Source organism: Parasteatoda tepidariorum, chromosome 1 (genome assembly GCF_982258835.1).
Source record: "Parasteatoda tepidariorum strain Cologne lab strain chromosome 1, Ptep-v5.0, whole genome shotgun sequence".
Classification (NCBI taxonomy): Eukaryota; Metazoa; Arthropoda; class Arachnida; order Araneae; family Theridiidae; genus Parasteatoda; species Parasteatoda tepidariorum.
Window position 1 is genome coordinate 111,538,260 of NC_141755.1, and position 25,285 is coordinate 111,563,544.

The 25,285-nt window shown below is 33.5% G+C and overlaps 3 long non-coding RNA genes across 7 annotated transcripts in view; all 3 read right to left on the bottom strand.

Annotated features, from left to right (window-relative positions):
• LOC147816722 (uncharacterized) overlaps window positions 1–17,801 on the bottom strand; it is a 65,336-nt gene extending 47,535 nt beyond the window's left edge. The window contains exons 1-2 of one of the 5 annotated variants that reach the window (XR_015428830.1): window positions 17,674–17,801; window positions 1,848–1,910 (exon numbers count right to left, since the gene is read on the bottom strand). This is a non-coding gene — a long non-coding RNA (uncharacterized LOC147816722). Of the gene's footprint in view, window positions 1–1,531; window positions 1,911–3,936; window positions 4,098–5,382; window positions 5,793–14,063; window positions 14,202–17,661 lie in introns of those variants that run through there. The other 4 variants (XR_015428832.1, XR_015428834.1, XR_015428831.1 and 1 more) reach the window with 4 other exon arrangements.
• On the bottom strand, window positions 538–4,263 carry LOC147816723 (uncharacterized). The gene is made up of 4 exons (XR_015430261.1): window positions 4,258–4,263; window positions 3,214–3,356; window positions 2,973–3,115; window positions 538–705 (listed from the first exon to the last, which is right to left on the bottom strand). It is a non-coding gene; the product is annotated as an uncharacterized LOC147816723 (long non-coding RNA).
• Window positions 17,802–17,919: 118 nt separating the features above from the next.
• Window positions 17,920–19,311, bottom strand: LOC147816724 (uncharacterized). Its single transcript, XR_015435924.1, has 3 exons — window positions 19,105–19,311; window positions 18,637–19,006; window positions 17,920–18,057 (listed from the first exon to the last, which is right to left on the bottom strand). It is a non-coding gene; the product is annotated as an uncharacterized LOC147816724 (long non-coding RNA).
• Window positions 19,312–25,285: the final 5,974 nt, after the last annotated feature.

Consider the following 25,285-nt stretch of genomic DNA (forward strand, 5'->3'; position numbering starts at 1 on the left):
ATACCTTGCATTACACATCAAAGTTAAATGATATAACATGGCTTGAATGATGCAAGTATTGTAAATACATTTTACAATACCTGAAAAGAAATTTTACAGCAATCGGAAAACTTTCTTCTTTTCCCTTCCCTGCATGGTGTTTCTCTTTTCTTTCATCCACTTCTATTTCGAGATTCCTCTCATTGCATCTGATTCCATTCCACTTCTCGTTCCATTCTAAACCCTATCAAAGAGAAAACACATACCTTGCATTACACATCAAAGTTAAATGATATAACATGGCTTGAATGATGCAAGTGTTGTAAATACGTTTTACAATATCTGAAAAGAACTTTTACAGCAATCGGAAAACTTTCTTCTTTTCCCTTCCTTTCATGGTGTTTCTCTTTTCTTTAATCCACTTCTATTTCGATATTCCTCTCATTACATCTGATTCCATTCCACTTCTTGTTCCATTCCAAACCCTATCAAAGAGAAAACACATACCTTGCATTACACATCAAAGTTAAATGATATAACATTGCATGAATGATGCAAGTATTGTAAATACATTTTACAATACCTGAAAATAAATTTTACAGCAATCGGAAAACTTTCTTCTTTTCCCTTCCTTTCATGGTGTTTCTCTTTTCTTTCATCCACTTCTATTTCGAGATTCCTCTCATTACATCTGATTCCATTCCACTTCTCGTTCCATTCTAAACCCTATCAAAGAGAAAACACATACCTTGCATTACACATCAAAGTTAAATGATATAACATGGCTTGAATGATGCAAGTATTGTAAATACGTTTTACAATATCTGAAAAGAAATTTTACAGCAATCGGAAAACTTTCTTCTTTTCCCTTCCTTTCATGGTGTTTCTCTTTTCTTTAATCCACTTCTATTTCGAGATTCCTCTCATTACATCTGATTCCATTCCACTTCTTGTTCCATTCCAAACCCTGTCAAAGAGAAAACACATACCTTGCATTACACATCAAAGTTAAATGATATAACATTGCATGAATGATGCAAGTATTGTAAATACATTTTACAATACCTGAAAAGAAATTTTACAGCTATCGGAAAACATTCTTCTTTTTCCTTCCTTTCATGGTGTTTCTCTTTCCTTTCATCCACTTCCATTAAGGGATTCCTCTCATTACATCTGGTTCCATTCCACTTCTCGTTTCATTCCGAACCCTATCAAAGAGAAAACACATACCTTGCATTACACATCAATGTTAAATGATATAACAAGGCTTGAATGATGCAGGTATTGTAAATACATTTTACAATACCTGAAAAGAAATTATACAGCAATCGGAAAACTTTCTTCTTTTTCCTTCCTTTCATGGTGTTTCTCTTTCCTTTCATCCACTTCCATTAAGGGATTCCTCTCATTACATCTGGTTCCATTCCACTTCTCGTTTCATTCCGAACCCTATCAAAGACAAAACACATACCTTGCATTACACATCAATGTTAAATGATATAACAAGGCTTGAATGATGCAGGTATTGTAAATACATTTTACAATACCTGAAAAGAAATTATACAGCAATCGGAAAACTTTCTTCTTTTTCCTTCCTTTCATGGTGTTTCTCTTTTCTTTCATCCACTTCTATTACGAGATTCCTCTCATTACATCTGATTCCATTCCACTTCTCGTTCCATTCCGAACCCTATCAAAGAGAAAACACATACCTTGCATTACACATCAATGTTAAATGATATAACATGGCTTGAATGATGCAAGTATTGTAAATACATTTTACAATACCTGAAAAGAAATTTTACAGCAATTGGATAACTTTCTTCTTTTCCCTTCCTTTCATGGTGTTTCTCTTTTCTTTCATCCACTTCTATTTCGAGATTCCTCTTATTACATCTGATTCCATTCCACTTCTCGTTCCATTCCGAACCCTATCAAAGAGAAAACACATACCTTGCATTACACATCAAAGTTAAATGATATAACATGGCTTGAATGATGCAAGTATTGTAAATACATTTTACAATACCTGAAAAGATATTTTACAGCAATCCGAAAACTTTCTTCTTTTCCCTTCCTTTCATAGTGTTTCTCTTTCCTTTCATCCACTTCCATTAAGGGATTCCTCTCATTACATCTGGTTCCATTCAGCTTCTCGTTTCATTCCGAACCCTATCGAAGAGAAAACACATACCTTGCATTACACATCAATATTAAATGATATAACAAGGCTTGAATGATGCAGGTATTGTAAATACATTTTACAATACCTGAAAAGAAATTATACAGCAATCGGAAAACTTTCTTCTTTTTCCTTCCTTTCATGGTGTTTCTCTTTCCTTTCATCCACTTCCATTAAGGGATTCCTCTCATTACATCTGGTTCCATTCCACTTCTCGTTTCATTCCGAACCCTATCAAAGAGAAAACACATACCTTGCATTACACATCAAAGTTAAATGATATAACAAGGCTTGAATGATGCAGGTATTGTAAATACATTTTACAATACCTGAAAAGAAATTATACAGCAATCGGAAAACTTTCTTATTTTTCCTTCCTTTCATGGTGTTTCTCTTTTCTTTCATCCACTTCTATTACGAGATTCCTCTCATTACATCTGATTCCATTCCACTTCTCGTTCCATTCCGAACCCTATCAAAGAGAAAACACATACCTTGCATTACACATCAATGTTAAATGATATAACATGGCTTGAATGATGCAAGTATTGTAAATACATTTTACAATACCTGAAAAGAAATTTTACAGCAATCGGAAAGCTTTCTTCTTTTCCCTTCCTTTCATGGTGTTTCTCTTTTCTTTCATCCACTTCTATTTCGAGATTCCTTTCATTACATCTGATTCCATTCCACTTCTCGTTCCATTCTAATCCCTAACAAAGAGAAAACACATACCTTGCATTACACATCAATGTTAAATGATATAACGAGGCTTGAATGATGCAAGTATTGTAAATACGTTTTACAATACCTGAAAAGAAGTTTTACAGCAATCGGAAAACTTTCTTCTTTTCCCTTCCTTTCATGGTGTTTCTCTTTTCTTTCATCCACTTCTATTAAGAGATTCCTCTCATTACATCTGATTCCATTCCTCTTCTCGTTCCATTCCGAACCCTATCAAAGAGAAAACACGTACCTTGCATTACACATCAAAGTTATATGATATAACATGGCTTGAATGATGCAAGTATTGTAAATACATTTTACAATACCTGAAAAGAAAATTTACAGCAATCGGAAAACTTTCTTCTTTTCCCTTCCTTTCATGGTGTTTCTCTTTTCCTTCATCCACTTCTATTACGAGATTCCTCTCATTACATTTGATTCCATTCCACTTCTCGTTCCATTCCGAACCCTATCAAACAGAAAACACATACCTTGCATTACATATCAAAGTTAAATGATATAACATGGCTTGAATGATGCAAGTATTGTTAATACATTTTACAATACCTGAAAAGAAATTTTACAGCAATCGGAAAACTTTCTTCTTTTCCCTTCCTTTCATGGTGTTTCTCTCTTCTTTCATCCACTTCTATTACGAGATTCCTCTCATTACATCTGATTCCATTCCACTTCTCGTTCCATTCCGAACCCTATCAAAGAGAAAACACATACCTTGCATTACACATCAAAGTTAAATGATATAACATGGCTTGAATGATGCAAGTATTGTAAATACATTTTACAATACCTGAAAAGAAATTTTACAGCAATTGCATAACTTTCTTCTTTTCTCTTCCTTTCATGGTGTTTCTCTTTTCTTTCATCCACTTCTATTTCGAGATTCCTCTCATTACATCTGATTCCATTCCACTTCTCGTTCCATTCCAAACCCTATCAAAGAGAAAACACATACCTTGCATTACACATCAATGTTAAATGATATAACATGGCTTGAATGATGCAAGTATTGTAAATACATTTTACAATACCTGAAAAGATATTTTACAGCAATCGGAAAACTTTCTTCTTTTCCCTTCCTTTCATGGTGTTTCTCTTTCCTTTCATCCACTTCCATTAAGGGATTCCTCTCATTACATCTGGTTCCATTCCACTTCTCGTTTCATTCCAAACCCTATCAAAGAGAAAACACATACCTTGCATTACACATCAATGTTAAATGATATAACAAGGCTTGAATGATGCAGGTATTGTAAATACATTTTACAATACCTTAAAAGAAATTATTCAGCAATCGGAAAACTTTCTTCTTTTTCCTTCCTTTCATGGTGTTTCTCTTTCCTTTCATCCACTTCCATTAAGGGATTCCTCTCATTACATCTGGTTCCATTCCACTTCTCGTTTCATTCCGAACCCTATAAAAGAGAAAACACATACCTTGCATTACACATCAATGTTAAATGATATAACAAGGCTTGAATGATGCAGGTATTGTAAATACATTTTACAATACCTGAAAAGAAATTATACAGCAATCGGAAAACTTTCTTCTTTTTCCTTCCTTTCATGGTGTTTCTCTTTTCTTTCATCCACTTCTATTACGAGATTCCTCTCATTACATCTGATTCCATTCCACTTCTCGTTCCATTCCGAACCCTATCAAAGAGAAAACACATACCTTGCATTACACATCAATGTTAAATGATATAACATGGCTTGAATGATGCAAGTATTGTAAATACATTTTACAATACCTGAAAAGAAATTTTACAGCAATCGGAAAACTTTCTTCTTTTCCCTTCCTTTCATGGTGTTTCTCTTTTCCTTCATCCACTTCTATTACGAGATTCCTCTCATTACATCTGATTCCATTCCACTTCTCGTTCTATTCCGAACCCTATCAAAGAGAAAACACATACCCTGCATTACACATCAAAGTTGAATGATATAACATGGCTTGAATGTTGCAAGTATTGTAAATACATTTTACAATACCTGAAAAGAAATTTTACAGCAATCGGAAAATTTTCTTCTTTTCCCTTCCTTTCCTGGTGTTTCTCTTTTCTTTCATCCACTTCTATTTCGAGATTCCTCTCATTACATCTGATTCCATTCCACTTCTCGTTCCATTCCGAACCCTATCAAAGAGAAAACACATACCTTGCATTACACACCAAAGTTAAATGATATAACATGGCTTGAATGAGGCAAGTATTGTAAATACATTTTACAATACCTGAAAAGAAATTTTACAGCAATTGAATAACTTTCTTCTTTTCCCTTCCTTTCATGGTGTTTCTCTTTTCTTTCATCCACTTCTATTTCGAGATTCCTCTCATTACATCTGATTCCATTCCACTTCTCGTTCCATTCCAAACACTATCAAAGAGAAAACACATACCTTGCATTACACATCAATGTTAAATGATATAACATGGCTTGAATGATGCAAGTATTGTAAATCCATTTTACAATACCTGAAATAAAATTTTGTTGCAATCGAGAAACATTCTTCTTTTCCCTTCCTTTCATGGTGTTTCTCTTTCCTTTCATCCACTTCCATTAAGGGATTCCTCTCATTACATCTGGTTCCATTCCACTTCTCGTTTCATTCCGAACCCTATCAAAGAGAAAACACATACCTTGCATTACACATCAATGTTAAATGATATAACAAGGCTTGAATGATGCAGGTATTGTAAATACATTTTACAATACCTGAAAAGAAATTATACAGCAATCGGAAAACTTTCTTCTTTTTCCTTCCTTTCATGGTGTTTCTCTTTCCTTTCATCCACTTCCATTAAGGGATTCCTCTCATTACATCTGGTTCCATTCCACTTCTCGTTTCATTCCGAACCCTATCAAAGAGAAAACACATACCTTGCATTACACATCAATGTTAAATGATATAACAAGGCTTGAATGATGCAGGTATTGTAAATACATTTTACAATACCTGAAAAGAAATTATACAGCAATCGGAAAACTGTCTTCTTTTCCCTTCCTTTCATGGTGTTTCTCTTTGCTTTCATCCACTTCCATTAAGGGATTCCTCTCATTACATCTGGTTCCATTCCACTTCTCGTTTCATTCCGAACCCTATCAAAGAGAAAACACATACCTTGCATTACACATCAAAGTTAAATGATATAACAAGGCTTGAATGATGCAGGTATTGTAAATACATTTTACAATACCTGAAAAGAAATTATACAGCAATCGGAAAACTTTCTACTTTTTCCTTCCTTTCATGGTGTTTCTCATTTCTTTCATCCACTTCTATTACGAGATTCCTCTCATTACATCTGATTCCATTCCACTTCTCGTTCCATTCCGAACCCTATCAAAGAGAAAACACATACCCTGCATTACACATCAATGTTAAATGATATAACATGGCTTGAATGATGCAAGTATTGTAAATACATTTTACAATACCTGAAAAGAAATTTTACAGCAATCGGAAAACTTTCTTCTTTTCCCTTCCTTTCATGGTGTTTCTCTTTTCCTTCATCCACTTCTATTACGAGATTCCTCTCATTACATCTGATTCCATTCCACTTCTCGTTCTATTCCGAACCCTATCAAAGAGAAAACACATACCCTGCATTACACATCAAAGTTGAATGATATAACATGGCTTGAATGATGCAAGTATTGTAAATACATTTTACAATACCTGAAAAGAAATTTTACAGCAATCGGAAAATTTTCTTCTTTTCCCTTCCTTTCCTGGTGTTTCTCTTTTCTTTCATCCACTTCTATTTCGAGATTCCTCTCATTACATCTGATTCCATTCCACTTCTCGTTCCATTCCGAACCCTATCAAAGAGAAAACACATACCTTGCATTACACACCAAAGTTAAATGATATAACATGGCTTGAATGAGGCAAGTATTGTAAATACATTTTACAATACCTGAAAAGAAATTTTACAGCAATTGAATAACTTTCTTCTTTTCCCTTCCTTTCATGGTGTTTCTCTTTTCTTTCATCCACTTCTATTTCGAGATTCCTCTCATTACATCTGATTCCATTCCACTTCTCGTTCCATTCCAAACACTATCAAAGAGAAAACACATACCTTGCATTACACATCAATGTTAAATGATATAACATGGCTTGAATGATGCAAGTATTGTAAATCCATTTTACAATACCTGAAATAAAATTTTGTTGCAATCGAGAAACATTCTTCTTTTCCCTTCCTTTCATGGTGTTTCTCTTTCCTTTCATCCACTTCCATTAAGGGATTCCTCTCATTACATCTGGTTCCATTCCACTTCTCGTTTCATTCCGAACCCTATCAAAGAGAAAACACATACCTTGCATTACACATCAATGTTAAATGATATAACAAGGCTTGAATGATGCAGGTATTGTAAATACATTTTACAATACCTGAAAAGAAATTATACAGCAATCGGAAAACTTTCTTCTTTTTCCTTCCTTTCATGGTGTTTCTCTTTCCTTTCATCCACTTCCATTAAGGGATTCCTCTCATTACATCTGGTTCCATTCCACTTCTCGTTTCATTCCGAACCCTATCAAAGAGAAAACACATACCTTGCATTACACATCAATGTTAAATGATATAACAAGGCTTGAATGATGCAGGTATTGTAAATACATTTTACAATACCTGAAAAGAAATTATACAGCAATCGGAAAACTGTCTTCTTTTCCCTTCCTTTCATGGTGTTTCTCTTTGCTTTCATCCACTTCCATTAAGGGATTCCTCTCATTACATCTGGTTCCATTCCACTTCTCGTTTCATTCCGAACCCTATCAAAGAGAAAACACATACCTTGCATTACACATCAAAGTTAAATGATATAACAAGGCTTGAATGATGCAGGTATTGTAAATACATTTTACAATACCTGAAAAGAAATTATACAGCAATCGGAAAACTTTCTACTTTTTCCTTCCTTTCATGGTGTTTCTCATTTCTTTCATCCACTTCTATTACGAGATTCCTCTCATTACATCTGATTCCATTCCACTTCTCGTTCCATTCCGAACCCTATCAAAGAGAAAACACATATTCTGCATTACACATCAATGTGAAATGATATAACATGGCTTGAATGATGCAAGTATTGTAAATACATTTTACAATACCTGAAAAGAAATTTTACAGCAATCGGAAAACTTTCTTCTTTTTCCTTCCTTTCATGGTGTTTCTCTCTTCTTTCATCCACTTCTATTACGAGATTCCTCCCATTACATCTGATTCCATTCCACTTCTCGTTCCATTCCGAACCCTATCAAAGAGAAAACACATACCTTGCATTACACATCAAAGTTAAATGATATAACATGGCTTGAATGATGCAAGTATTGTAAATACATTTTACAATACCTGAAAAGAAATTTTACAGTAATCGGAAAACTTTCTTCTTTTCCCTTCCCTGCATGGTGTTTCTCTTTTCTTTCATCCACTTCTATTTCGAGATTCCTTTCATTACATCTGATTCCATTCCACTTCTCGTTCCATTCCGATCCCTATCAAAGAGAAAACACATACCTTGCATTCCACATCAAAGTTAAATGATATAACATGGCTTGAATGATGCAAGTATTGTTAATACAATTTACAATACCTGAAAAGAAATTTTACAGTAGTCGGAAATTTTTCTTCTTTTCCCTTCCTTTCATGGTGTTTCTCTTTTCTTTCATCCACAACTATTTCGAGATTCCTTTCATTACATCTGGTTCCATTCCACTTCTCGTTTCATTCCGAACCCTATCAAAGAGAAAACACATACCTTGCATTACACATCAATGTTAAATGATATAACAAGGCTTGAATGATGCAGGTATTGTAAATACATTTTACAATACCTGAAAAGAAATTATACAGCAATCGGAAAACTTTCTTCTTTTCCCTTCCTTTCATGGTGTTTCTCTTTGCTTTCATCCACTTCCATTAAGGGATTCCTCTCATTACATCTGGTTCCATTCCACTTCTCGTTTCATTCCGAACCCTATCAAAGAGAAAACACATACCTTGCATTACACATCAAAGTTAAATGATATAACAAGGCTTGAATGATGCAGGTCTTGTAAATACATTTTACAATACATGAAAAGAAATTATACAGCAATCGGAAAACTTTCTTCTTTTTCCTTCCTTTCATGGTGTTTCTCATTTCTTTCATCCACTTCTATTACGAGATTCCTCTCATTACATCTGATTCCATTCCACTTCTCGTTCCATTACGAACCCTATCAAAGAGAAAACACATACCTTGCATTACACATCAAAGTTAAATGATATAACATGGCTTGAATGATGCAAGTATTGTAAATACATTTTACAATACCTGAAAAGAAATTTTACAGTAATCGGAAAACTTTCTTCTTTTCCCTTCCCTGCATGGTGTTTCTCTTTTCTTTCATCCACTTCTATTTCGAGATTCCTTTCATTACATCTGATTCCATTCCACTTCTCGTTCCATTCCGAACCCTATCAAAGAGAAAACACATACCTTGCATTACACATCAAAGTTAAATGATATAACATGGCTTGAATGATGCAAGTATTGTAAATACATTTTACAATACCTGAAAAGAAATTTTACAGTAGTCGGAAAACTTTCTTCTTTTCCCTTCCTTTCATGGTGTTTCTCTTTTCTTTCATCCACTTCTATTTCGAGATTCCTTTCATTACATCTGATTCCATTCCACGTCTCGTTCCATTCTAAACACTAACAAAGAGAAAACACATACCTTGCATTACACATCAATGTTAAATGATATAACGAGGCTTGAATGATGCAAGTATTGTAAATACGTTTTACAATACCTGAAAAGAAGTTTTACAGCAATCGGAAAACTTTCTTCTTTTCCCTTCCTTTCATGGTGTTTCTCTTTTCTTTCATCCACTTCTATTAAGAGATTCCTCTCATTACATCTGATTCCATTCCTCTTCTCGTTCCATTCCGAACCCTATCAAAGAGAAAACACATACCTTGCATTACACATCAAAGTTATATGATATAACATGGCTTGAATGATGCAAGTATTGTAAATACATTTTACAATACCTGAAAAGAAAATTTACAGCAATCGGAAAACTTTCTTCTTTTCCCTTCCTTTCATGGTGTTTCTCTTTTCCTTCATCCACTTCTATTACGAGATTCCTCTCATTACATCTGATTCCATTCCACTTCTCGTTCCATTCCGAACCCTATCAAACAGAAAACACATACCTTGCATTACACATCAAAGTTAAATGATATAACATGGCTTGAATGATGCAAGTATTGTAAATACATTTTACAATACCTGAAAAGAAATTTTACAGCAATCGGAAAACTTTCTTCTTTTCCCTTCCCTGCATGGTGTTTCTCTTTTCTTTCATCCACTTCTATTTCGAGATTCCTCTCATTGCATCTGATTCCATTCCACTTCTCGTTCCATTCCGAACCCTATCAAAGAGAAAACACATACCTTGCATTACACATCAAAGTTAAATGATATAACATGGCTTGAATGATGCAAGTATTGTAAATACATTTTACAATACCTGAAAAGAAATTTTACAGTAATCGGAAAACTTTCTTCTTTTCCCTTCCCTGCATGGTGTTTCTCTTTTCTTTCATCCACTTCTATTTCGAGATTCCTTTCATTACATCTGATTCCATTCCACTTCTCGTTCCATTCCGATCCCTATCAAAGAGAAAACAAAAACCTTGCATTCCACATCAAAGTTAAATGATATAACATGGCTTGAATGATGCAAGTATTGTTAATACATTTTACAATACCTGAAAAGAAATTTTACAGTAGTCGGAAATTTTTCTTCTTTTCCCTTCCTTTCATGGTGTTTCTCTTTTCTTTCATCCACAACTATTTCGAGATTCCTTTCATTACATCTGGTTCCATTCCACTTCTCGTTTCATTCCGAACCCTATCAAAGAGAAAACACATACCTTGCATTACACATCAATGTTAAATGATATAACAAGGCTTGAATGATGCAGGTATTGTAAATACATTTTACAATACCTGAAAAGAAATTATACAGCAATCGGAAAACTTTCTTCTTTTCCCTTCCTTTCATGGTGTTTCTCTTTGCTTTCATCCACTTCCATTAAGGGATTCCTCTCATTACATCTGGTTCCTTTCCACTTCTCGTTTCATTCCGAACCCTATCAAGGAGAAAACACATACCTTGCATTACACATCAAAGTTAAATGATATAACAAGGCTTGAATGATGCAGGTATTGTAAATACATTTTACAATACATGAAAAGAAATTAGACAGCAATCGGAAAACTTTCTTCTTTTTCCTTCCTTTCATGGTGTTTCTCTCTTCTTTCATCCACTTCTATTACGAGATTCCTCCCATTACATCTGATTCCATTCCACTTCTCGTTCCATTCCGAACCCTATCAAAGAGAAAACACATACCTTGCATTACACATCAAAGTTAAATGATATAACATGGCTTGAATGATGCAAGTATTGTAAATACATTTTACAATACCTGAAAAGAAATTTTACAGTAGTCGGAAAACTTTCTTCTTTTCCCTTCCTTTCATGGTGTTTCTCTTTTCTTTCATCCACTTCTATTTCGAGATTCCTTTCATTACATCTGATTCCATTCCACGTCTCGTTCCATTCTAAACACTAACAAAGAGAAAACACATACCTTGCATTACACATCAATGTTAAATGATATAACGAGGCTTGAATGATGCAAGTATTGTAAATACGTTTTACAATACCTGAAAAGAAGTTTTACAGCAATCGGAAAACTTTCTTCTTTTCCCTTCCTTTCATGGTGTTTCTCTTTTCTTTCATCCACTTCTATTAAGAGATTCCTCTCATTACATCTGATTCCATTCCTCTTCTCGTTCCATTCCGAACCCTATCAAAGAGAAAACACATACCTTGCATTACACATCAAAGTTATATGATATAACATGGCTTGAATGATGCAAGTATTGTAAATACATTTTACAATACCTGAAAAGAAAATTTACAGCAATCGGAAAACTTTCTTCTTTTCCCTTCCTTTCATGGTGTTTCTCTTTTCCTTCATCCACTTCTATTACGAGATTCCTCTCATTACATCTGATTCCATTCCACTTCTCGTTCCATTCCGAACCCTATCAAACAGAAAACACATACCTTGCATTACACATCAAAGTTAAATGATATAACATGGCTTGAATGATGCAAGTATTGTAAATACATTTTACAATACCTGAAAAGAAATTTTACAGCAATCGGAAAACTTTCTTCTTTTCCCTTCCCTGCATGGTGTTTCTCTTTTCTTTCATCCACTTCTATTTCGAGATTCCTCTCATTGCATCTGATTCCATTCCACTTCTCGTTCCATTCCGAACCCTATCAAAGAGAAAACACATACCTTGCATTACACATCAAAGTTAAATGATATAACATGGCTTGAATGATGCAAGTATTGTAAATACATTTTACAATACCTGAAAAGAAATTTTACAGTAATCGGAAAACTTTCTTCTTTTCCCTTCCCTGCATGGTGTTTCTCTTTTCTTTCATCCACTTCTATTTCGAGATTCCTTTCATTACATCTGATTCCATTCCACTTCTCGTTCCATTCCGATCCCTATCAAAGAGAAAACACATACCTTGCATTCCACATCAAAGTTAAATGATATAACATGGCTTGAATGATGCAAGTATTGTTAATACATTTTACAATACCTGAAAAGAAATTTTACAGTAGTCGGAAATTTTTCTTCTTTTCCCTTCCTTTCATGGTGTTTCTCTTTTCTTTCATCCACAACTATTTCGAGATTCCTTTCATTACATCTGGTTCCATTCCACTTCTCGTTTCATTCCGAACCCTATCAAAGAGAAAACACATACCTTGCATTACACATCAATGTTAAATGATATAACAAGGCTTGAATGATGCAGGTATTGTAAATACATTTTACAATACCTGAAAAGAAATTATACAGCAATCGGAAAACTTTCTTCTTTTCCCTTCCTTTCATGGTGTTTCTCTTTGCTTTCATCCACTTCCATTAAGGGATTCCTCTCATTACATCTGGTTCCTTTCCACTTCTCGTTTCATTCCGAACCCTATCAAGGAGAAAACACATACCTTGCATTACACATCAAAGTTAAATGATATAACAAGGCTTGAATGATGCAGGTATTGTAAATACATTTTACAATACATGAAAAGAAATTAGACAGCAATCGGAAAACTTTCTTCTTTTTCCTTCCTTTCATGGTGTTTCTCTCTTCTTTCATCCACTTCTATTACGAGATTCCTCCCATTACATCTGATTCCATTCCACTTCTCGTTCCATTCCGAACCCTATCAAAGAGAAAACACATACCTTGCATTACACATCAAAGTTAAATGATATAACATGGCTTGAATGATGCAAGTATTGTAAATACATTTTACAATACCTGAAAAGAAATTTTACAGTAATCGGAAAACTTTCTTCTTTTCCCTTCCCTGCATGGTGTTTCTCTTTTCTTTCATCCACTTCTATTTCGAGATTCCTTTCATTACATCTGATTCCATTCCACTTCTCGTTCCATTCCGATCCCTATCAAAGAGAAAACACATACCTTGCATTCCACATCAAAGTTAAATGATATAACATGGCTTGAATGATGCAAGTATTGTTAATACATTTTACAATACCTGAAAAGAAATTTTACAGTAGTCGGAAATTTTTCTTCTTTTCCCTTCCTTTCATGGTGTTTCTCTTTTCTTTCATCCACAACTATTTCGAGATTCCTTTCATTACATCTGGTTCCATTCCACTTCTCGTTTCATTCCGAACCCTATCAAAGAGAAAACACATACCTTGCATTACACATCAAAGTTAAATGATATAACAAGGCTTGAATGATGCAGGTATTGTAAATACATTTTACAATACATGAAAAGAAATTATACAGCAATCGGAAAACTTTCTTCTTTTTCCTTCCTTTCATGGTGTTTCTCATTTCTTTCATCCACTTCTATTACGAGATTCCTCTCATTACATCTGATTCCATTCCACTTCTCGTTCCATTCCGAACCCTATCAAAGAGAAAACACATACCTTGCATTACACATCAAAGTTAAATGATATAACATGGCTTGAATGATGCAAGTATTGTAAATACATTTTACAATACCTGAAAAGAAATTTTACAGTAATCGGAAAACTTTCTTCTTTTCCCTTCCCTGCATGGTGTTTCTCTTTTCTTTCATCCACTTCTATTTCGAGATTCCTTTCATTACATCTGATTCCATTCCACTTCTCGTTCCATTCCGAACCCTATCAAAGAGAAAACACATACCTTGCATTACACATCAAAGTTAAAAGATATAACATGGCTTGAATGATGCAAGTATTGTAAATACATTTTACAATACCTGAAAAGAAAATTTACAGCAATCGGAAAACTTTCTTCTTTTCCCTTCCTTTCATGGTGTTTCTCTTTTCCTTCATCCACTTCTATTACGAGATTCCTCTCATTACATCTGATTCCATTCCACTTCTCGTTCCATTCCGAACCCTATCAAACAGAAAACACATACCTTGCATTACATATCAAAGTTAATTGATATAACATGGCTTGAATGATGCAAGTATTGTAAATACATTTTACTATACCTGAAAAGAAATTTTACAGCAAGCGGAAAACTTTCTTCTTTTCCCTTCCTTTCATGGTGTTTCTCTCTTCTTTCATCCACTTCTATTACGAGATTCCTCTCATTACATCTGATTCCATTCCACTTCTCGTTCCATTCCGAACCCTATCAAAGAGAAAACACATACCTTGCATTACACATCAAAGTTAAATGATATAACATGGCTTGAATGATGCAAGTATTGTAAATACATTTTACAATACCTGAAAAGAAATTTTACAGCAATCGGAAAACTTTCTTCTTTTCCCTTCCTTTCGTGGTGTTTCTCTTTTCTTTCATCCACTTCTATTTCGAGATTCCTCTCATTACATCTGATTCCATTCCACTTCTCGTTCCATTCCGAACCCTATCAAAGAGAAAACACATACCTTGCATTACACACCAAAGTTAAATGATATAATATGGCTTGAATGAGGCAAGTATCGTAAATACATTTTACAATACCTGAAAAGAAATTTTACAGCAATTGGATAACTTTCTTCTTTTCCCTTCCTTTCATGGTGTTTCTCTTTTCTTTCATCCACTTCTATTTCGAGATTCCTCTCATTACATCTGATTCCATTCCACTTCTCGTTCCATTCCAAACCCTATCAAAGAGAAAACACATACCTTGCATTACACATCAATGTTAAATGATATAACATGGCTTGAATGATGCAAGTATTGTAAATACATTTTACAATACCTGAAAAGATATTTTACAGCAATCGGAAAACTTTCTTCTTTTCCCTTCCTTTCATGGTGTTTCTCTTTCCTTTCATCCTCTTCCATTAAGGGATTCCTCTCATTACATCTGGTTCCATTCCACTTCTCGTTCCATTCCGAACCCTATCAAAGAGAAAACACATACCTTGCATTACACATCAAAGTTAAATGATATAACATGGCTTGAATGATGCAAGTATTGTAAATACATTTTACAATACCTGAAAAGAAAATTTACAGCATTCGGAAAACTTTCTTCTTTTCCCTTCCTTTCATGGTGTTTCTCTTTTCCTTCATCCACTTCTATTACGAGATTCCTCTCATTACATCTGATTCCATTCCACTTCTCGTTCCATTCCGAACCCTATCCAACAGAAAACACATACCTTGCATTACATATCAAAGTTAAATGATATAACATGGCTTGAATGATGCAAGTATTGTAAATACATTTTACAATACCTGAAAAGAAATTTTACAGCAATCGGAAAACTTTCTTCTTTTCCCTTCCTTTCATGGTGTTTCTCTCTTCTTTCATCCACTTCTATTACGAGATTCCTCTCATTACATCTGATTCCATTCCACTTCTCGTTCAATTCCGAGCCCTATCAAAGAGAAAACACATACCTTGCATTACACATCAAAGTTAAATGATATAACATGGCTTGAATGATGCAAGTATTGTAAATACATTTTACAATACCTGAAAAGAAATTTTACAGCAATCGGAAAACTTTCTTCTTTTCCCTTCCTTTCGTGGTGTTTCTCTTTTCTTTCATCCACTTCTATTTCGAGATTCCTCTCATTACATCTGATTCCATTCCACTTCTCGTTCCATTCCAAACCCTATCAAAGAGAAAACACATACCTTGCATTACACATCAATTTTAAATGATATAACATGGCTTGAATGATGCAAGTATTTTAAATACATTTTACAATACCTGAAAAGATATTTTACAGCAATCGGAAAACTTTCTTCTTTTCCCTTCCTTTCATGGTGTTTCTCTTTCCTTTCATCCACTTCCATTAAGGGATTCCTCTCATTACATCTGGTTCCATTCCACTTCTCGTTTCTTTCCGAACCCTGTCAAAGAGAAAACACATACCTTGCATTACACATCAATGTTAAATGATATAACAAGGCCTGAATGATGCAGGTATTGTAAATAAATTTTACAATACCTGAAAAGAAATTATACAGCAATCGGAAAACTTTCTTCTTTTCCCTTCCTTTCATGGTGTTTCTCTTTTCTTTCATCCACTTCTATTACGAGATTCCTCTCATTACATCTGATTCCATTCCACTTCTCGTTCCATTCCGAACCCTATCAAAGAGAAAACACATACCCTGCATTACACATTAATGTTAAATGATATAACATGGCTTGAATGATGCAAGTATTGTAAATACATTTTACAATACCTGAAAAGAAATTTTACAGCAATTGGATAACTTTCTTCTTTTCCCTTCCTTTCATGGTGTTTCTCTTTTCTTTCATCCACTTCTATTACGAGATTCCTCTCATTACATCTGATTCCATTCCACTTCTCGTTCCATTCCGAACCCTATCAAAGAGAAAACACATACCTTGCATTACATATCAAAGTTAAATGATATAACATGGCTTGAATGATGCAAGTATTGTAAATACATTTTACAATACCTGAAAAGAAATTTTACAGCAATCGGAAAACTTTCTTCTTTTTCCTTCCTTTCATGGTGTTTCTCTCTTCTTTCATCCACTTCTATTACGAGATTCCTCTCATTACATCTGGTTCCATTCCAGTTCTCGTTTCATTCCGAACCCTATCAAAGAGAAAACACATACCTTGCATTACACATCAATGTTAAATGATATAACAAGGCTTGAATGATGCAGGTATTGTAAATACATTTTACAATACCTGAAAAGAAATTATACAGCAATCGGAAAACTTTCTTCTTTTCCCTTCCTTTCATGGTGTTTCTCTTTCCTTTTATCCACTTCCATTAAGGAATTCCTCTCATTACATCTGGTTCCATTCCACTTCTCGTTTCATTCCGAACCCTATCAAAGGGAAAACACATACCTTGCATTACACATCAAAGTTAAATGATATAACAAGGCTTGAATGATGCAGGTATTGTAAATACATTTTACAATACCTGAAAAGAAATTTTGCTGCAATCGGAAAAAATTCTTCTTTTCCCTTCCTTTCATGGTGTTTCTCTTTTCTTTCATCCACTTCTATTTAGTGATTCCTTTCATTTCATCTGATTCCATTCCACTTCTCGTTCCATTCCAAACCCTATCAAAGAGAAAACACATACCTTGCATTACACATCAATGTTAAATGATTAAACATGGCTTGAATGACGCAAGTATTGTAAATACATTTTACAATACCTGAAAAGAAATTTTGCTGCAATCGGAAAACATTCTTCTTTTCCCTTCCTTTCATGGTGTTTCTCTTTTCTTTCATCCACTTCTATTTAGAGATTCCTTTCATTACATCTGATTCCATTCAACTTCTTGTTCCATTCTAAACCTTATGAAAGAGAAAACACATACCTTGCATTACACTTCAATGTTAAATGATATAGCATGGCTTGAATGATGCAAGTATTGTAAATACATTTTACAATACCTGAAAAGAAATTTTTTTGCAATCGGAAAATATTCTACTTTTCCCTTCCTTTCATGGTGTTTCTCTTTTCTTTCATCCACTTCTATTTCGAGATTCCTTTCATTACATCTGATTCCCTTCCACTTCTCGTTCCATTCCAAACCCTATCAAAGAGAAAACACATACCTTGCATTACACATCAATGTTAAATGATATAACATGGCTTGAATGATGCAAGTATTTTAAATACATTTTACAATACCTGAAAAGAAATTTTGCTGCAATCGGAAAAGATTCTTCTTTTCCCTTCCCTTCATGGCGTTTCTCTTTTCTTTCATCCACTTCTATTTCGAGATTCCTTTTATTACATCTGATTCCATTCAACTTCTTGTTCCATTCTAAATCCTATCAAAGAGAAAACACATACCTTGCATTACACATCAATGTTAAATGATATAGCATGGCTTGAATGATGCAAGTATTGTAAATACATTTTACAATAACTGAAAGGAAATTTTACTGCAATCGGAAACATTCTTCTTTTCCCTTCCTTTCATGGTGTTTTTCTTTTCTTTCATCCACTTCTATATCAAGATTCCTTTCATTACATCTGATTCCATTCTACTTCTCGTTCCATTCCAAACCCTATCAAAGAGAAAACACATACCTTGCATTACACATCAATGTTAAATGATATAACATGGCTTGAATGATGCAAGTATTGTGAATACATTTTACAATACCTGAAATGAAATTTTGCTGCAATCGGAAAACATTCTTCTTTTCCCTTCCTTTCATGGTGTTTCTCTTTTCTTTCATCCACTTCTATTTCGAGATTCCTTTCATTACATCTGATTCCATTCCACTTCTCGTTCCATTCCAATCCCTATCAGAGAGAAAACACATGCCTTGCATTACACATCAATGTTAAATGATATAACATAGATTGTGTGATGCAAGTAATATAAATAAATTTTCGATTACCTGAAAAGAAATATCCCTGCAATCTGAAATATTCTTATTCCTTCCTTACATGGTGGTCCTCTTATGTTGCATCCTCTTTTATTTCGAGTTTCCCTTCATTACATTCTACTTCTCGCTGTATTCCAATCCCTATCAGAGAGAAAACACATGCCTTGCATTACACATCTATGTTAAATGTTATAACATAGATTATGTGATGCAAGTAATATAAATAAATTTTCGATTACCTGAAAAGAAATATCGCTGCAATCTGAAATATTCTTCTTATTCCTTCCTTTCATGGTGGTTCTCTTATGTTGCATCCTCTTTTTTTCGAGTTTCCCCTCATTACATTCTACTTCTCGCTCCATTCCAATCCCTATCAGAGAGAAAACACATGCCTTGCATTACACATCAATGTTAAATGATATAACATAGATTGTGTGATGCAAGTAATATAAATAAATTTTCGATTACCTGAAAAGAAATATCGCTGCAATCTGAAATATTCTTATTCCTTCCTTACATGGTGGTCCTCTTATGTTGCATCCTCTTATGTTGCATCCTCTTTTATTTCGAGTTTCTATTCATTACATTCTACTTCTCGCTCCATTCCAATCCCTATCAGAGAGAAAACACATGCCTTGCATTACACATCAATGTTAAATGTTATAACATAGATTGTGTTATGCAAGTAAAATAAATAAATTTTCGATTACCTGAAAAGAAATATCCCTGCAATCTGAAATATTCTTCTTATTCCTTCCTTACATGGTGGTTCTCTTATGTTGCATCCTCATTTATTTCGAGTTTCCCTTTCTTACATTCTACTTATCGCTCCATTCCAATCCCTATCAGAGAGAAAACACATGCCTTGCATTACACATTAATGTTAAATGATATAACACAGATTGTGTGATGCAAGTAATATAAATAAATTTTCGATTACCTGAAAAGAAATATCCCTGCAATCTGATATATTCTTCTTATTCCTTCCTTACATGGTGATTCTCTTATGTTGCATCCTCGTTTATTTCGAGTTTCCCCTCATTACATTCTACTTCTCGTTCCATTCCAATCCCTGTCAGAAAGAAAACACAAACAAAACTCTACCTATAGCAATACTTTGCATGCTTTCACGTCCCTCAGTGGACTGATCGTTAAGACATGGTTCCCAGCAGATCACCGAAGTCAAGCATCACTGGCTGCGGTCAGTGTGTGGTAGGATGACCACTTGGATCAGTCTGCGTAGGGACCGAGGGTGTGCGGTATTGGTCCTCGTTAAACTGCTCTACCGTAAAGTGCTCGACTTCGCGTACAGGTTGTCAGGCTGCGAAAGTGGGTGTGCCATCCCCTCTACAGAGGATCAAAATTGTGATGGCATGTTTTCGGATCATCCTCAGGGATGTTTCCCAGACCGTCGCCAATAGCCCATTTTGCAGCTCTAGTGCGATGTAAATGAACTACAACTATTTTACTTTGTGCTTTTTTCTGTGGGGATTGAGATCGTTATCTTGGCGATTTGTATTTTGGTTGTGTTTATCATCAATATTGAAAAAGCAAATATATTTGAATAGTATTTTATTGGAAAATATAACAGTGAAATATTTTATTGTAGAGCGCAAGCAGCACCTGGTGCACCTGGACCGATCTACGAACACCATGGTGCCAGTGGTCATAGGGTTGGGGATCCCTGCCTTAGAGTATTACGTGCTTAGTTAAATTTATTTTTAATTTCACTAGGTTTTTTTGAAAAAATAATCTAATAACGATTTTAATTTTGAAAACAAGATCTCCCGGTTAACCGTTACTAAAAGTACTACCAATTGCATAATTTTTTAATCTCAGTTTTTTTTCTCCTGTTGAAAGATTAACATTATCGTAGACTACGGAAATTTTACCAGAATTTTTTTTCTCTGTGTAGTTACCAATTAAATTTTTTTCCGAGTAAAGAAAATAAATTTTGACACTACTTTTGAGGTGAAAATCTAAAATTACACATTATCAGAAACATTTAAGATTTCCGAAAGCCTTCATAATATTTTCTTATCAACTTGTCTCAGTTTCCCCCCGTAATCAAACAAGCTTGCAATGCACTTAATAATTATGTTATTGGACTTCAGTGGCATTTTATAGAATATCTTTTACATTTTATTTTTTGCCAAACTGAGAAGTGGAAAATAAAAGTTTAGTGCCATTTTCATAAATTGTAAGACTATTTCGTTCATTACACCGGGGAATTTGTATCTTATCATTACTGCCTGTGCTGAACGCATTTTTTGAATGAATTTAGTCAGTCCTGATCAATTTAATCTTAAGTTTTTCAAGTTTAACAAAACAGATATGCAATTCTTAAAAAGCAATTTTTCTTTTTTCCTTTTGAACAAAGAAACGAAAAAACGAGAATGACCAAAGAAAATTCTCATTAGCCCGTATTGTTGTATTTTTTTTTCTATTTTTAAGTCTTCATAATGAAAGGTTTAAAACAAAGGGAAGTAAAATGAGGCAATATTTTTTTTTTCATTTTATTTTATAAACTGTCGTTGAACAGCCTTTCCAATTTTCAGTTCATGACTGCCAATGTTCAACTCCTTGTAACTTTGAATCCAATTCAGAAGACAAGGGAACATCTGGATAAAATATTGGGAGAAATTAATTTTAAGGCAATATATTTTATTTTATATTTTAAAACGATCATTTAAAGGCCGACCCAATTTTCAGGTTTATGGATACTAATGTTCAACTTCGTAACCTTGCAATTTTGAACCCAATCCAAGAAACAGGGGAACTCCTAGATGTTCAACTCCTTGTAATTTTGAATCCAAATCAGAAGACAAGGGAACATCTGGATAAAATATTGGGAGAAATTAATTTTAAGGCAATATATTTTATTTTATATTTTAAAACGATCATTTAAAGGCCGACCCAATTTTCAGGTTTATGGATACTAATGTTCAACTTCGTAACCTTGCAATTTTGAACCCAATCCAAGAAACAGGGGAACTCCTAGATGTTCAACTCCTTGTAATTTTGAATCCAAATCAGAAGACAAGGGAACATCTGGATAAAATATTGGGAGAAATTAATTTTAAGGCAATATATTTTATTTTATATTTTAAAACGATCATTTAAAGGCCGACCCAATTTTCAGGTTTATGGATACTAATGTTCAACTTCGTAACCTTGCAATTTTGAACCCAATCCAAGAAACAGGGGAACTCCTGGATGTTCAACTCCTTGTAATTTTGAATCCAAATCAGAAGACAAGGGAACATCTGGATAAAATATTGGGAGAAATTAATTTTAAGGCAATATATTTTATTTTATATTTTAAAACGATCATTTAAAGGCCGACCCAATTTTCAGGTTTATGGATACTAATGTTCAACTTCGTAACCTTGCAATTTTGAACCCAATCCAAGAAACAGGGGAACTGCTAGATAAAGTATTGGGAAAAATTTTGCCTTCGTGGAGGACTTTTTTTTATCGAACTAACCCGCATTGGCGTTACATGGAGAGGAAGACCACGAGAACCTACCGCTGCTAGTCTGACTGCAAAGGAACTCTAATCCATGATCCGTCTACCACTGATGATATTTCACGGCAGGACTGTGGTCGGTGCAAGCCGGATGCGGAATTCGTATTGATAATCCATCACAGGGATTCCTTATTTTAATCTAAAGTTCTCCAAGTTAAACAACACAAGTATGAAATTCTTTTATAGCAAAATTTTTATAAATTTGAAAAGAAAAATTTCGCAAATCGTGGCTTTGAAGCTAAACCGTCATAACTCAAAAAATCAAAAAATTAGATATTTGGGTCATTTTGTGTAAAAAAATCACCCTTTTAGAGAAACAACGTGTTATCTTCATAGTGCCATAAAATTTAGAGAGCAGATAAATCGTTATCGCATTGGCGCGATTCGCCATTTTGGTTTTAGGAAATAGTGTAGCAGTGTGCCAGTTGCAGCAAAACCTTGAAGAAGCTTTGAAACTTAACCGTGATAACTCAAAAAAGCAAGTTTTTCCTACACTGTTGTATGTCAAAATTTTAAAGGTAATATGTAATATTCGGGAGGATATTTTGAAGAACATCGTTGTATTTTGAAATAGCTCTCCACTTTTAATAAAAGGTTTAGAAAAAAGTGTTGCAACTCAAAGTACCTTAACTTACTTCAAAATTACCACAAAATTAGAAATGCTGCAGGAATCAGGCCTGGTTCATTGAAAATGTAAAGAAACAGGGTTTTTTTGATGTAAACTATTTTGATTTAGTCGCTATAGCTTTGAGTCAACCTGCGATGGAATTTCCTGAAAAGTTAGAAATCGCTCTCTTGAGAAACTTGCTTTTTTGAGTTACCATAGTTTAGTTTAAAAGCGACGAAATATCCAAAGAAAATCCTATTAGTTTGTATTGTTTTATTTTATTCCTATTTTGGCGACTTGAGATTGAAAGATTTTTAAAAAAAAATGGAAGTAAAATGAGACAGTTTAACGAAAAATGTGATGTTGTGGTTTTTTCAATAACTTACCACATCTGACCAACATCTGAGATGTCGTTTATTTATTTTGTGCTTTTGTATTGAATCACTTTATAAGGATGACCTAAATTCAAACATGAGAATGGGAAGCGTCAGCAGAAACAAATCCAAATGGTAACATAGCTTCGGAAGTTGTAGCAGAATGTAAATATTAGCATTAAGTCGATTACATATTAAGTAAATTAAAATAAATGTAAGCACTAGTGGAAAGTACTAACGCAAAATAAAGCGGTAAAAGAGTGTGCTGTATAAAGACGATTCTCGTTGTAAGTACGAAACAGCTAATTAGATTTTATAAAATGGCTGTGAAATAACTGTTGAAATGAGAAAAAAAAAATTTTAATTTGAAAAGCAGTAAACTGATACGAAAGAAATGTTCAACCTAGGTTAGAAAATAGAGAAATGGCAATTGAAAAATAATGTATGTTAGGGATTATAAAATCAATAATCTACGGCTGGCACTAATGCAGATTGGTACTAAATTTATAAACTGAATCCCAGGAACTGTTCACCTTAGGTAAGAAAATAGTTAAAAGTCAATTGAAAAATGTTTATCAGGGGATCATAAAATCAGTAACTACTGGTACTAATGAAAATAATCCTTTGAGAAACATTAGTGAAAGCGAAATTGTCGACAATTTTATCAATCTTATGTTCGTCTCAAAAAGTTAATTCCGGTCATTAATCTGTCACATTTTTCGACTTTGCAATCGGGAAACCACATATTAAATTGCAGATGTTACATTTGAAGCGATGCGTCTAAAATACGCTAATTTATGAACTCCGGAAATATAATTATCTATCTATATATAATTGTTCCAAATAAACAGGCAATTTTATTTTTTGACATTCAAAATATGTGTCTACTTTCATCCTTAAAATATGAATTTGACTAAAATATGACTTTGATTAAAACATTTTAGAGTAATACTTTTGCCTTCCGTTAAATTTTCTACAGTAGAAGAATTTTATCGAAAAAATAAAGAATTATAATAGAAGAAATAAAATTTGGTCACCTTAAGCAGAAATAGTTGTCTACAATTTATAGTGACACTTATTAACTAAAACCATAAGATGCTTGCAAATTAAACAAAAAGGTAAAAAAATCATTATATTTCTTTATGATTGCTACTTCCGACGTTTAGTTTATAGCTTCCCATATATTAATTATAATTATTAAACTATTGTATTTTAGAAAAAACCAAACAAACGCATAACTAGTTTAATTTGAAAAATAGTTATTGTAAAGAAAGAATATTATTTATTTTTGAATATCATCAAACAGTTAACTGACTTTGTTTTGTTTTTCTTTTATATTTTAAGAAATAAATATTTAATAAAACACTTTGGCTTACAATTTATAGTTACCTTTCTTCATCCTCGATCTTTTATTTCATCCGTCTTTAACAAATTTCACTAAACTTCAAAGAATAACCTTCACACACGATATCCAATCTCAAAATGAACTCAATAATGACTTTTTTTAAAAATAATTTTGCAACAATGAATATTTTTATAGCTAATAATATTTCTCACTTTTGACTGTAATTGTTGAACTGCGTCTTCTAGCTTTGTTGCAACAATGGTGTACACTCAAAAAAAAAAATGAAAAGCTAACTCAATATCCATTGTTAGATAGGAAATTTAATTTTTCTGATACACATCACAATTTACAAAGCTATTTAAGTCGACACAATTAGTACTTTATTAAAGTTTTTCGCAAAATCCACCCCAAACAGATAATTCTAAAATCACTGTAAAAATGTATACAAAAATTCTAAATTAACGCAGCTAATGCTGTGTAAAATTTGAAATAAGACAATCGTTTTATTTTATTTCCTAATGGTTAATTGGAGTTATTTTTTGTTTTACTTTAGGTATGTTTTTTA